Source organism: Macrosteles quadrilineatus, unplaced genomic scaffold, assembly GCF_028750875.1.
Source record: "Macrosteles quadrilineatus isolate MER2022 unplaced genomic scaffold, UCM_ALF_1.0 Scaffold_5__1_contigs__length_97177068, whole genome shotgun sequence".
NCBI lineage: Eukaryota > Metazoa > Arthropoda > Insecta > Hemiptera > Cicadellidae > Macrosteles > Macrosteles quadrilineatus.
Genome location: NW_026542598.1, coordinates 71,049,777 through 71,063,837, shown reverse-complemented (window position 1 = coordinate 71,063,837; position 14,061 = coordinate 71,049,777). Strand labels below are relative to the sequence as shown.

The 14,061-nt window shown below is 37.0% G+C and overlaps 1 protein-coding gene across 4 annotated transcripts in view; it reads right to left on the bottom strand.

The window, feature by feature from the left end:
• Positions 1-14,061, bottom strand: part of LOC128994805 (discoidin domain-containing receptor 2-like) — a 299,337-nt gene that overhangs the window by 48,993 nt on the left and 236,283 nt on the right. Inside the window, exon 1 of one of the 4 annotated variants that reach the window (XM_054419594.1) lies at positions 8,176-8,285. The exons of the other annotated variants lie outside the window; for them this stretch is intronic. The gene's annotated coding sequence lies outside the window, so the exon portion shown is untranslated. Of the gene's footprint in view, positions 1-8,175; positions 8,286-14,061 lie in introns of those variants that run through there. 4 annotated transcript variants of the gene reach the window in all.

Below are 14,061 nucleotides of genomic sequence, written 5' to 3'. Positions count from 1 at the left end.
TAACCGTTTGTAACACCGTTTGTAATTGTTTGTAACGTTTGTTTGTTGTGTAACCGTTTGTAAGTGTTATATGAAGTGGCTCAAGTAAAACGATCTGACAGAAAGTAGCGTAGTAAAGAGTGGAATAAACGTTTTCAAATCATTTTGGAAGAATCGTCAAATTCTTTAAACAGATTCAAAAATGTTTAAACTAGAGTTTTCGATCACAGTATACAAAGAAATCCCACTGATAGTTCGATACCAGCCGCTTACACCATTTTATTACATTACTACAGTACAGTTAACACTGGATTGCCTATGTTACTTACACGGCAATAATATTTCAACAGCCTTGGATCACCGCAGGTTGCCAGTGGGGCAAAAAAAGTAATTTTTACGTATGAGGAATAAGGAAAATTGTAATAAAATATGTTTATTTTTTGTTGAGTAAATCAACCACATCCATATAACATTACCCACACTGAGTCAAAGGTCACGTAAACATTGATAGATGACACTAATTGACCACACAATCACCCAAACACCCTCCAAGTTCGCCGTTACTTTGTACTTTACATAAAACCCCCGTAATTGTGCAAGAGCGCCTGTCCTCAAACTTTTAACTCGCTCATAATCGAGTTGGCGGCAGTAATGACTAGGGGGACAAAACCTCTTTTCACCAAAATACTCTTTTGTCGCGAAGGATTTTTTCACACAATAACTGGCATTCAAGTGATTATAAAGTCTTTCTTTAACTCTTAACGAGTTAGATTCGCAAGTGTTAAACTTTTCAAGTTTCTTGTTTCGAGCCTTGTCGAGTGCTTCGAGTCTTGTTGAGCGTTATAGCTAGATTGTGCAGAAATTATTGTGACGTTATGTGTAGCTTTTTTTATATGCGTCGTTTGTGTTTTTAAATAATATATATGTAAAGTATCAGTGGTATTCAAGAAACATAATATTAAACAAAACGTTAACCTAATATTTTTGACAAATAACAGCATGCATTTCAGGAATTTGTTTTTAGGTTAGACTGACATAGGAGAAAGAAATTAAAAACTTATTGAAAGATGTGGTCATCACCAGGTTTAAAATTCTTGATTACTATTACTGTATAATATTAGTTGGATAACATTATTCTACACCCATCTTATAATTTTATCCACATTTAACAATATCATTTACTTTAGTTTGGGCTAAATCACTAGAACATACATACTACCACCATATACATACTACTTAAAATAGGTCTACTATTTCAGCAAACTAGAAGTTTTAATTGATTTTGGGATAACATCTGTTTGGATCGACACATTTTATTACATTTATTATATAAATCCTATTTTGTTGTAAAAGTGAATCCGAATTCTGTTCACATTCAAATGTATGCTTACAGTGGGATTAGGTATTTTATTTAAGCTAAAAACACAGTGAAAAGGAAGTTGAAAACGTCCAACGCGGATGTTTAATCAAAACCAGTCAGTTAACTTGAATGACATAACTGATTGTTAACGTTATGTTTAGGAAGTAAGTATATGTCAATTAGAGTGTTGATAGATTTTTGACAGAACTGTAGTAAAAGATAGCTGTAGACAAGGCTGTCATCACTTAACCAATCAAAACTGATGGCCAATTAAAGTCAATCAACACCGATTACAATGAGATTGTGGCAGTTAATTGAGTAGAATCGTTATGGTACCAATCAAAGTTATTGTGATGATGTTTTTACACGTAATAGCCAGCTAATAGAGATTTTAAATAATAAATAAACCTATCGACACTTTGTTAAAGAAAATTGTTTTGTTGGAATAAGTACGATGGAATTGAAACACTGACAGACTTTTCGTAGATTGAAGTTTGTTGATGTGCCTTTAAAACTGGATTTCTATATGCACTGAAAATTTGTGTATTATGTTAATCACCAACTACTATCACTCTCTGGCGAATCAACTTTTCACAAATCTAGAAGGAATTTAGCACAAGAAAAAAATCACAAAATTACAACATGAAAAAATTTGACTTGTGCATGGTTATAACGGCATTGGGTTGAGTGGCTGGGCAAGTAGATTCAAATTCAAACAATAAAAAAACTTATACTGTTCAATATTGACCTTATACCATAATTACTGGCGGATTAATTTTCACATCATTCATCAACAGTAAGATAGAATTTTTTTATCCTTAAGTTGTACAATGTACAGCTGAACATAACACTAAGAGTTTGAAATATAAAACAACTGTATTATCATCTATATATCTATAAAACTTTGAGGGTTTTCCCCATCAGAAGTAAATCACCGGATCAAATTAGCTAAGGATTAGTGGATGGAAAGATAATCTATTTATTATTTTTTGTTTGAAGTTCATTGTTGGTGATTGTGAGTCAATGTTGTCCAAAGGTAAGTTGTATTGTTATTATTATCTGATCCCTGTTCCATATTCTACGAGGGCTTTATACCCAGGTTCAAGAAGTATTAAATGGTCTCTGTGTTCACACCAAACACAAAAAATAAAGTATTTTTAACCTTAAAATATTTTACGTTTCCCAAATGGTACACATTGCATCCTGTCCAAAATCTAATTAAAAATATTGAAAAGGGCGGATGGGAAAATAGTGCAGGTATGGTCTTTTGTTATAAACATATAGGGCTCAAATATGAATGGCAGTACTAAAAGTTTTCCTCATTCGGTTGCAAAGAAAAATTTACTGAATCAACATTTCATCCATAAGCAAGGACAATGTTTAACGGTTTATGAAAAAAAAAAACAGTCAATGTTTATTCAGTTTATGCTAAGTTTGAAAGTCCCTCCTGAACAAGAAAGTAGTGAAAGGTATCATGGCGTGTTATTACAGATTAGTTGCACATCGACCAATGGGAGCGCTCTGAGGTTAATGTAACACTGCACGTAGAATCAAGGTGTGAAATGCGGAACATGGAGGACCAGTTTAGAATGACCGTCGCTAAATAGTGGACAGATTTAAACTTTCAGGATACATTTCCGGTTTTAGATACTCTTTCAGGTCCAATCGCATAATTGATGAACCATTTGTCGATCGAAAATTATTAAAGGTATGATTTTGACTCTTGTGAGAGAAGTATTACGATTGGTGAGATTTTGGGTACTTACGTATTAAACGGAGGCCACATTTTGTCAGCGCGCTGCGGCGGTTATGTTAGGTTGGGTTATCATAATAGAAAGTATAATTCGTCTGGTATCGATTCATAACGAAGCGAGGAAAGTCCTACACACATAATATTTACGATAACCCAACCTAACATAACCGCCGCAGCGCGCTGACAAAATGTGGCCTCCGTTTAATACGTAAGTACCAGATTTTGTATAGTTTTGAGGGATAAATGTGGAATTTCTATGAGGCTATGTTAGTCTTTCAAAAAAACTAAGAAGAGGAACCAATTGGTGTTTTCATACTTAACTTTAACTTTCAGTATGTTAAGGTGTTAAAAGTATTTTTTTAAAAGGGTTAAAATTGACAAAACGAAGAAAGATCAGTCAAAACCGTCCTTTTACAACAAACTTTTCATGTTTTATTCTCCTTTAAAAAAATAGGATCTGACAATAACAAAAACAAATCAGATTTTTTAATTTGCGAGGAAACTTGTTTGAATGAATAAAAATTAAAATTGTATTGGCAACTATGAGTTAGTTTAAGGGATACTATTTGACGGCGCCAAATTAATACAAAATGTATTCCTCTGTCAAACCTTTTCCTTACTTTTCAACGAAAGCACTAATGAAACCTTCCCAAACATTAATACACATTTTCACAACTTTTAAAGCCTTTTTTCTGAGATAATATTACAAAATTACTTCTTCACTTAATTAGACCCTTCTAGGCAAAAAGGCACTATTCAAGTAACACATAACTTAAACAAATTTGTCCAGTAACTAATTAAAATATGTAACCAAATCTTTCCTATTATTTCTCATTGAGTTATTTGTCCAAAGTTGGTACGTTTTCCAAGCTGTGTTTCCCCCCGTGCCGGTTTCAGCCCACACTACCCACAGTTCAGTGTAGTCCCCAGCCACCAGCCTCCCTGGTGTTACAAACCATGTTCCCCATTGTTAACTATGTAAATACTCCCTCAGTCCGCCCGCATACTGGACTAATTGGAATATTTCATTTGAACATGTTTTGCGTTTGAAACGAGACAAGTATTTAATTGTTAGCGTGCAAGCGAACGGTAATTTAGGCAAATTTTATTTACTGTCGCCTGTTTAATTTATGTGGTGCAATATTTCGTCCCTGGAATAGTTTTATGTAGATGTGGTGGGAATTAAATTGCTACGTAACGCTAACAAGTTTGATGGAGTTGGATGGAGTTTGGAAAATATCAATTTAAAATATATTGTTAAATTAAATTATTATTACTTTTGTGGTGGGACTTGTATAATACGTGCACATCATTATTTTTCCTTACCTAATACGCTTAATATTTTGACTTACAAAATAAATTAGACTCCACCCACTGGGTCATTGTTTAATCATATACATTTAAAAGCCATTGGTAACTGACGTGCCTTAAACCCATGCCTTTAGAAAAGCCGGCCCGCACTCAAAACAACACTTAAGTCGCACTTTAGTATATAATTTTTAAATTAATATTTTAAAGTTACTTAAAAGTACAAAATATACAAAAATACTTAGTTAAACATCCTTGATCACAGCAAGTCTAAAGATCACACAGCTTAGTATAAACAGTAAAGATACGAAATCCACAAAAGTTTGACGCTGCAAATTCAAATACTGTACCCTGACTGTAGTTAAATATGATCAAGCACAACCTACGGCTTTGAATGCATTGCATCTATAGTCAATGATAGAACTTAATTTTGCAGTGAAATTCAGATATTTCATTCGACAGTCCATATAGTGAAAGGGATAACTGGGTGGTAGCGGTTTAGTCAAAAGTACATCTTGGTTATACATTTCTTGCCAGAGCTAAAACTAGTATCCCATCTGCAGTCCTAGGCATAACGCTAGTCGTGCACCTATAGTCAGAGGTATAATTTAAAACTATACTTAAACGTGTGCTACCACAATCATAAATCTGAAGAAGAAACTAACGTTTTGAAAAATGAATCGTCAGACAGGAGGCGGGGGGCGTGTAGAAGCGCGACTGTTGCCCACAAAAACACCCGTTGTCAAAACTCCGACCTCCAGACTCAACCAACTTTTAATTAACTCTCTAATCGTCTTTGGTCTCTTCTACGAGATAATCCATCAAGTAATCCGTTATCCAGGGCGAGTTTCAATTACTGCGCCGTTGTCTCCAAAAATGAGATCCGTATGTTTCGAGAAGCGAATTTCACACGAGCAAACCAATGCGCTGGAACACTGAGATCAGGATGTTTTAAAATGGGAGATTCCACATGAGCAAATCAATGCAATGGAACAATGAGATCAGGATGTTTTAAAATGGTAGATTTCACACGAGCAAACCAATGCGCTGGAACAACATTTATTTTGGAACAAAAGGAAAGGGCTGGGGAGGCTGGAGCGCTAATTGAAGGTATTGTTTACACATTACACGAAGGGATGATTGTAGTCTGCAACGCTTGTTAGTCGCCGGCTACTGCTACCTGGTGAATAAAGTAGAATGTAAAATATTCTAATATTGTTATAAGTCTTGCATAAGTGTGTGTAATTAATAAAAAAAACTGCTTTGAATATATATTGTAAATTTATTTTTTGCTTATTAGTTTGGAATCATTGAAGACAAAGGATTTATAACGGTATTTGTCCATAGAAAATATCGTTTAAATACTGTATAGCTTTACATTTGAAGCTGAAAGATTGAACGGTAAAATATTGAGATGTTTATGAGGTGTCTTCTTGTTTGTTATTTTCATCACGATTATAATAATGAAAGTTTAAGATGTAAGGTATTTCAAGTCCTACTCATTAATCGTGCTGATCTGTTATTAAACGCAAATCAAACATATTAGACGAAGTTTAGCAAGATATAGACAACACTTAATCGTTTCGGATGTGTTAAAAAAATTATTTTTGACGTTTTTATTACAACTTACAATCTAGGACGTGGACTGTTCAGTTGAGTCATACAGTTAACAAATCATAACGGCACTATAAAGAATGATTGCCATCAGTGAAGTCCAAAATTTGACCGCCTTATGATTGGTGAGGAAGATCGATATCGAAGACCAAATCACAATTTTCAGATGATGAAAGTGCCCAAAAGTGGGTTAGGCTGAGTTCGACGATCAGCCTGATATTATAGCAATCAGGGGAACTCAGGAACGTGAGCAGAGGAACTTGAGGTCGTTGAGATGGTCAAAATGTGGCACTGACCTCCGCCGATCATCCTGTCTTAGGGCGAAGAAGACCAGAGAGTTTGGAAGAAGACCAAAATCAAAAAATTACGCACTGCATGTTAAATTGACAGTATTTTCTCGTAGTTTCAGTTTCAATAGTGGATTATACAACAGCAAAATAATATTTTCGACTCTAATTTGGCTGAAATAAATAGCAGCAGAACCAGATTCCTTTGTTAAACATTTTTGTTTAAAGGGGGGAAAGAATGTAAGTTTCTAAAAGGAAATTTGAAATGAAATAAAATAGTGATAGTCCAGAGACATTTCATAAATTCATCCTCCATCATCCGTAACAATCCTCGATACAATAACGGTTTTCTGGGTAATAGCAATTTTTTACAAGTTTCACTGAAAGATTTTTAGTCTCTTTAAGTTTCTTTTGCAGTGAATTATTTATTGTAAATTTCCTAAATTTAAATACACTTGCATAAGAAAAGCGATTACTTATTCTCTTGTATGAAAAATAAAGAATATCGCGTAAGCTGCAAATTTTAATACAAAATAAATAAAAAATATACATTAATGCCTTCGAAAGTAACCGAAAATTTAAAAATCGAAACAGTCTTCAAATTATTCAAAATATTGAGAATAGTATCAACAAAATGTTTTTGTTCAGATTTGTACAATGTTTTGGTTCAGGTTTGTACAATGTTATTGTTCAGATTGTTACTCCATGTCTCTAACGTTGCTACAACGCTGAGATCGCTGACTCCGCAGGATCGCTAAGCCTATTTCGCTAAGAACATTATACCCTTGTTGCTTGGCTTGCGGTTGTGTCCTATGTTTACCGGTAATACAAGCAACGAATTTATTACTCTGAAAATTAAACTTTGCGCAATATACCTTATTATATTGACTTACGTTTATTTAGTTGAACATTATATACCAAACAAGATATGGTTTCTGACGTACGCTCTGTGTGAACGCATAACAAACTTTACTAATTGAGGTTGAATTATTGCAAAGGTTAGACAATAAAGGCCACGCAAACTTAAATAAAATATGCTATGCATGTTCATAAAAGCTCACTAAAATCCCAATAACAAAACTGTTTTGAGGATGAGATTTAGAATCAAAATGTTGATTGGCCTCGATCATTTTTACATTCACTCCGTTTTCATTTACCTTGATACTTTTCAGTAAAAATAATTATTTTACTCTGAAAGTTAATGGAATTAATCTAAAGGAAGTTCTATAAGTTGGCTTTTTTCGTTCCACATAATTTAAATACAATTTACTGCACACTTTTTGAAACTAACAATAGAACATCGAAGGCATAGGTACTAAGCTTTTTTATCTGATACATATAAAATCCAAACAATTAATTGTAATACAGTACTTTACCCAAAAAAACTTTTGAGATAAAACTGTTTTAGAGTTACACATACAACAAAAGGGTTTCACAACATTATTATTCTTTAACTATTTTCTATAAATAAAAGGACCTTAACAATAAATATACAAGTTATAATTGGATAAAACAAAACACGCTTAGGTGTTTGAATGTCAACAAATGCCTCCCTATTAGAAATCAATAAAATAATGGATGAATGTATATAATTTAAATAGATTTACAGAATTGTTTGTATTAAATTACAAAGTGTACTTTATCTAAAAATCATTAAAAAAAATATTTGTGTGATATGAGTGTTGCAGATGACGTTATGAATTCGTTAGTACTGCGTCCTCCCGTACTAAATGCGTTTTTCAATAATGTACGATCAAACTTAAATATATTTTTCCGGTACACACTTATTCCCTTAAATCCTCCAATTTATAGAAAACAATACTCCAGGTCTTCACAAAAATATAAAATACATCAACAGCATGTAGTTTTCTTACCTTTCCTACGAGATATCCGTTAGTACACACACAACACAAACACTTTCAAAACCCACACTGATAAATCGATGAAAATCTTTAGTACGAAATTTTAAATCGAAAAATTTCACACGCAAAACACACACGAAGACACGGCACGAGAACACCACGTGAGTCCACGACAGTGGCGCACACACTGAAGACCTCTCAGAGAGGCCGCTCTCTAGAGAGAGGGAGAGAGGGATAGGCCCAGCAGATGTGAGAGTCAAAGACAGTAAAACAGCTGATGATCCGCTGGACCACCGAATGGATGAGGTAACTCGCTAATTCAGAATCATCAAAGACCACCGAATCTCGAGACTGGTTGCGATTGCGTAAATTTAATTATGCACTGTAGACTGGTATGAATTGGTATAGAAGTTCATAAATAGCTTGTAGTTAAATCACCTAACTCTTCATTTACATAGTATTAAATTGAATTGAATTTATTCTCTTTCAGATCTGAGGAATGGGCGAATGGATTATTACCATTAAGTTCAATAAAACAATGCTCAGTGAGAATAAAAGGAAAATGCAAGTTAAGTTGCAAGCTTTCAAACAAGCGTACACAATACATTTACGACTTTTTGAAAAGGGGATGGGTTTATTTTCGCATTAAATTATGCTATACTGCTTCCAAAGTTTTTCACTGGTTATTTTCATATACTTTATCCTACTAATTCTCTTTTAATTCTTCTTTATTTGCAGAGCAACTTCTCGTCTTTTTCCTTCTTTTCAGCAACATTTTTAGATTAATTTCTGGTCTAGTTCTTTTTATCACAGCTATTTACTAATAGTATTTTGTCTATATGAGATCTAAACTCTTGTATAAAAAGAATCATCCCTTTGTTTTTAGCAAAATATATCAATGGACAGCGAAGGGTGCATTATTAAATCAATAAGTAAGTTATAAATTTTTTATGATTTAATGTGATTCAAAGAAATAAAAAAGAGATCAATTATTTAATTAAACTTAAAACTTTTTGATACAATGCTCATAAGTTTGCCTTTTGCACCACAAAAGCATAATCTATTCAAATTCCACAAGTTGTTGAATTTTCCACTATAACTTAAATTTATCAAACTGTAAATGTGGATTTAAGCCCACATAACAACGACAAATTTTTATATTTGTATACATAATGAATGCATAGCTGACAAACCATATATGTTTATCAAACATAAAATGTCCCTCCAACTTACACTTGGTGATCAAGATTAAAAATTGTGTAAACGCTAAACGATTAGATGAAGTAATTCTATTTGCTGACCAGCTATTAGAGTAACACAGCGGTAGGCTGCTTAGTCGGTTTTTAGCTTTGATTATTTCCTTATTTACTGGGAAAGTCTTGGGTTATTGCGTAATAACAATTTACTAAATAGCTTGACATTGTAATTTGTGGTGATTTCAAAGTAGTTTTGACTGATGATGGTTACGTGGAGAAATCCTACTACGGGCATTGCAGAGATGTATGTCATCAAATAACTACAAATTGTAAAACTATTCTGATATTGGGCCACAACGTTAATAACTCTATGTTGAATAGAACTCTATGATTTGTATCAATATTATGCTGTGCTGTATTATATTATATGTGCTAACATAGTTTCTTTATTTATTTTTTTTTCTGCAATTACCAGCTCAGTTTATATTTTTTGGTTGCGGATACAACACAGATCTTCAACTGCAACAATCCAGCAAAAAGTAGAATTTATTATTCTTCATCTTAAAAAAAAAAAAAAAAAAAAAAAAAAATGGAAACATACTACAACAAAAATAAACATGTAGACATTTCTTTGTTCACCTTCTGGTCCCAATTTTTAAATTAATGAACATGTATCGTTGTAATTTTACTTCTGTTCTGGTATAGGCCTACTTTGGTGGGCAACATTGGCCCAGACAAACCACTAAAAAATTGTTTGAGAAGTTTTAGTAAAAGTCCAACAATCCGTCATTTTATTGGTTGGTTTATGTTAGGTAAGGATAGGTAGAGACAGTGGTAGTAGCTGCGATGCGCGACGGTATACCTTGCCTAGTCTAGGATTGTCGCGTGGTAGTGGAAGGTAGATTCGCACACATTAGTGTCCTGTATGGTAATGCACTAAGTTATGGCCGGTAAAGACAGTGGTAGTAGCTGTGATTCGTGACATCTACCTTGCTGTAGTCTAGGATTGTCGTGTGGTAGTGGAAGGTAGATTCGCACACATTAGTGTCCTGTATGGTAATGCACTAAGTTATGGCCGGTAGAGACAGTGGTAGTAGCTGTGATTCGTGACGTCTACCTTGCTGTAGTCTAGGATTGTCGTGTGGTAGTGGAAGGTAGATTCGCACACATTAGTGTCCTGTATGGTAATGCACTAAGTTATGGCCGGTAGAGACAGTGGTAGTAGCTGTGATTCGTGACGTCTACCTTGCTGTAGTCTAGGATTGTCGTGTGGTAGTGGAAGGTAGATTCGCACACATTAGTGTCCTGTATGGTAATGCACTAAGTTATGGCCGGTAGAGACAGTGGTAGTAGCTGTGATTCGTGACGTCTACCTTGCTGTAGTCTAGGATTGTCGTGTGGTAGTGGAAGGTAGATTCGCACACATTAGTGTCCTGTATGGTAATGCACTAAGTTATGGCCGGTAGAGACAGTGGTAGTAGCTGTGATTCGTGACGTCTACCTTGCTGTAGTCTAGGATTGTCGTGTGGTAGTGGAAGGTAGATTCGCACACATTAGTGTCCTGTATGGTAATGCAGTAAGTTATGGCCGGTAGAGACAGTGGTAGTAGCTGTGATTCGTGACGTCTACCTTGCTGTAGTCTAGGATTGTCGTGTGGTAGTGGAAGGTAGATTCGCACACATTAGTGTCCTGTATGGTAATGCACTAAGTTATGGCCGGTAGAGACAGTGGTAGTAGCTGTGATGCGTGACGTCTACCTTGCTGTAGTCTAGGATTGTCGTGTGGTAGTGGAAGGTAGATTCGCACACATTAGTGTCCTGTATGGTAATGCACTAAGTTATGGCCGGTAGAGACAGTGGTAGTAGCTGCGATGCGCGACGGTATACCTTGCCTAGTCTAGGATTGTCGCGTGGTAGTGGAAGGTAGATTCGCACACATTAGTGTCCTGTATGGTAATGCACTAAGTTATGGCCGGTAAAGACAGTGGTAGTAGCTGTGATTCGTGACATCTACCTTGCTGTAGTCTAGGATTGTCGTGTGGTAGTGGAAGGTAGATTCGCACACATTAGTGTCCTGTATGGTAATGCACTAAGTTATGGCCGGTAGAGACAGTGGTAGTAGCTGTGATTCGTGACGTCTACCTTGCTGTAGTCTAGGATTGTCGTGTGGTAGTGGAAGGTAGATTCGCACACATTAGTGTCCTGTATGGTAATGCACTAAGTTATGGCCGGTAGAGACAGTGGTAGTAGCTGTGATTCGTGACGTCTACCTTGCTGTAGTCTAGGATTGTCGTGTGGTAGTGGAAGGTAGATTCGCACACATTAGTGTCCTGTATGGTAATGCACTAAGTTATGGCCGGTAGAGACAGTGGTAGTAGCTGTGATTCGTGACGTCTAGCTTGCTGTAGTCTAGGATTGTCGTGTGGTAGTGGAAGGTAGATTCGCACACATTAGTGTCCTGTATGGTAATGCACTAAGTTATGGCCGGTAGAGACAGTGGTAGTAGCTGTGATTCGTGACGTCTACCTTGCTGTAGTCTAGGATTGTCGTGTGGTAGTGGAAGGTAGATTCGCACACATTAGTGTCCTGTATGGTAATGCAGTAAGTTATGGCCGGTAGAGACAGTGGTAGTAGCTGTGATTCGTGACGTCTACCTTGCTGTAGTCTAGGATTGTCGTGTGGTAGTGGAAGGTAGATTCGCACACATTAGTGTCCTGTATGGTAATGCACTAAGTTATGGCCGGTAGAGACAGTGGTAGTAGCTGCGATGCGCGACGTCTACCTTGCTGTAGTCTAGGATTGTCGTGTGGTAGTGGAAGGTAGATTCGCACACATTAGTGTCCTGTATGGTAATGCACTAAGTTATGGCCGGTAGAGACAGTGGTAGTAGCTGCGATGCCTGACGTCTACCTTGCTGTAGTCTAGGATTGTCGTGTGGTAGTGGAAGGTAGATTCGCACACATTAGTGTCCTGTATGGTAATGCACTAAGTTATGGCCGGTAGAGACAGTGGTAGTAGCTGCGATGCGCGACGTCTACCTTGCTGTAGTCTAGTATTGTCGTGTGGTAGTTTAAGGTAGATTCGCACACATTAGTGTCCTGTATGGTAATGCACTAAGTTATGGCCGGTAGAGACAGTGGTAGTAGCTGCGATGCGCGACGTCTACCTTGCTGTAGTCTAGTATTGTCGTGTGGTAGTGGAAGGTAGATTCGCACACATTAGTGTCCTGTATGGTAATGCACTAAGTTATGGCCGGTAGAGACAGTGGTAGTAGCTGCGATGCGCGACGTCTACCTTGCTGTAGTCTAGGATTGTCGTGTGGTAGTGGAAGGTAGATTCGCACACATTAGTGTCCTGTATGGTAATGCAGTAAGTTATGGCCGGTAGAGACAGTGGTAGTAGCTGCGATGCGCGACGTCTACCTTGCTGTAGTCTAGGATTGTCGTGTGGTAGTGGAAGGTAGATTCGCACACATTAGTGTCCTGTATGGTAATGCACTAAGCTATGACCAGTAGAGACAGTGGTAGTAGCTGCGATGCGCGACGTCTACCTTGCTGTAGTCTAGGATTGTCGTGTGGTAGTGGAAGGTAGATTCGCACACATTAGTGTCCTGTATGGTAATGCACTAAGTTATGGCCGGTAGAGACAGTGGTAGTAGCTGTGATGCGTGACGTCTACCTTGCTGTAGTCTAGGATTGTCGTGTGGTAGTGGAAGGTAGATTCGCACACATTAGTGTCCTGTATGGTAATGCACTAAGTTATGGCCGGTAGAGACAGTGGTAGTAGCTGCGATGCGTGACGTCTACCTTGCTGTAGTCTAGTATTGTCGTGTGGTAGTGGAAGGTAGATTCGCACACATTAGTGTCCTGTATGGTAATGCACTAAGTTATGGCCGGTAGAGACAGTGGTAGTAGCTGCGATGCGCGACGTCTACCTTGCTGTAGTCTAGGATTGTCGTGTGGTAGTGGAAGGTAGATTCGCACACATTAGTGTCCTGTATGGTAATGCAGTAAGTTATGGCCGGTAGAGACAGTGGTAGTAGCTGCGATGCGCGACGTCTACCTTGCTGTAGTCTAGGACTGTCGTGTGGTAGTGGAAGGTAGATTCGCACACATTAGTGTCCTGTATGGTAATGCACTAAGTTATGGCCGGTAGAGACAGTGGTAGTAGCTGCGATGCGCGACGTCTACCTTGCTCACTTCCTGGGCGGGACTTCACTGATTTAAGTGATTTGAAACAATGGGCTGCTATGATTGACGTGAGAGGCGCGCCCCGCTCCTCATTCTCTCGCTCCGCTCTCATCCGGAGCGGCCAACGTTAATGACGGTCTTGGGATGAGTGGTTTGGCCACCTTTTTAAGATTTCTGTTTTCAACCACTTAACATATTTGGGTTTTAAGAGGTTGAGAGAGTGATATTACATTTTTACACCTGACAGTGTTGCTACGTCATTTTGACGGGCCTGTGATGTAGTGACGGAACTCTAACTCGTTTCATTTGATGTCTTGAGCATCTAATTTCAAATGTGGGTTTACACTTAATGAGTTTTTTTGGTTAACTGGTTTATGCCCCCTACCACCGTTAATGTTTTTCACTACACTCAGACAATGTATACTACGTATTAGAAGGTGTACACTAACATTTATAGCTAGATATGAAGGAAACTTCAATGACAAAAATACTTGAATACAAATTGAATTATGA